The sequence below is a fragment of the Pteropus vampyrus genome, unplaced genomic scaffold, assembly GCF_000151845.1.
Source record: "Pteropus vampyrus isolate Shadow unplaced genomic scaffold, Pvam_2.0 Scaffold246, whole genome shotgun sequence".
Lineage (NCBI taxonomy): Eukaryota > Metazoa > Chordata > Mammalia > Chiroptera > Pteropodidae > Pteropus > Pteropus vampyrus.
This window is the reverse complement of record NW_011889027.1, coordinates 740,454-741,451: the sequence shown is the minus strand read 5'-3', so window position 1 is coordinate 741,451 and position 998 is coordinate 740,454.

The window sequence follows — 998 nt, the reverse complement described above, 5'->3', positions numbered from 1 at the left end:
CCCCCCCGCAACCCCTCGCCCGGGCCCAACCCTGCCAGGGTCACGAATCTGACCTCACTAGAATTTCAGCTTTACCTGTAAACTCCCAGTCAAGTGGCTGGTCCAGGAGAACTTCCCGAACCCGAACCCCCAGAAGCCCAAGGGTCGCTGGCCTGGCCTCCTCCCCTTTGCAGAGAACCCAGCGGCTCAGGCTCCTCCCCTACCAGGGGTCAAGGCTTCCGTCCACCCCAGACGTCAGCCCCGCCCACTAGGAGCCTTTAGAGGGGCCACTGCAGGCTCTGTGCCCATTGTCCAAGAAGAGCCCCAGGCGGCCACCCCCACCCAAGCAGCGGGTTCATTAGCGGGTTCATTAGCATAACTGCAAGGCCCCTGCCCCCCCCAACCTGAGCCCCATTGAAGGGTCGGAGGGCGGGGCAGGCAGACCACGCCTTTCTGCTTTTCCAGTGAGGCTCGGGATGTGACCGCCAGGCGCGATGCTGCGGGAGCTTCTGGAAAGCTCTCTCAGGCGCGTCCCTAACAGGCCAAAGCGACGTGCGGTGGCGGGCCACCCACAGATGGGCGCATGCGCACGCCGCGCGGGTCTCAGCTCGGAGCAGACGGCGTGCGCGGCCCCGCCCTGCGTCCTGGGCACAGCGCCAGGCCCGTCACCCCGGTGACGAGGACGCAGAACGAGCAGACGGTGTCCAGGACCACAGGGACCTCGCCCTGCGGAAACGGATACACTCGAAGTGCGGCGCGCGTGCGCTGGACGGAGGAGGGGACTCGGACACGGACAGTGCCGGGGACTCGGACACGGACAGTGTTGGAGACACGGACACGGACAGGACACGGACAGTACTGCGAGCGTCCGAGGAAAGAGGGGAGGAGAGGCGGGCGGGGAGAGAGGGACAGCAGAGGGACACGGGGAGAGACGGGCAGACACACGAAGGGTCACGGGGAGACAGCGGGACGGCGCGGGGTTGGGGCGCTGGCGCGCGGCACGCGGGGCGGGGGCGGGT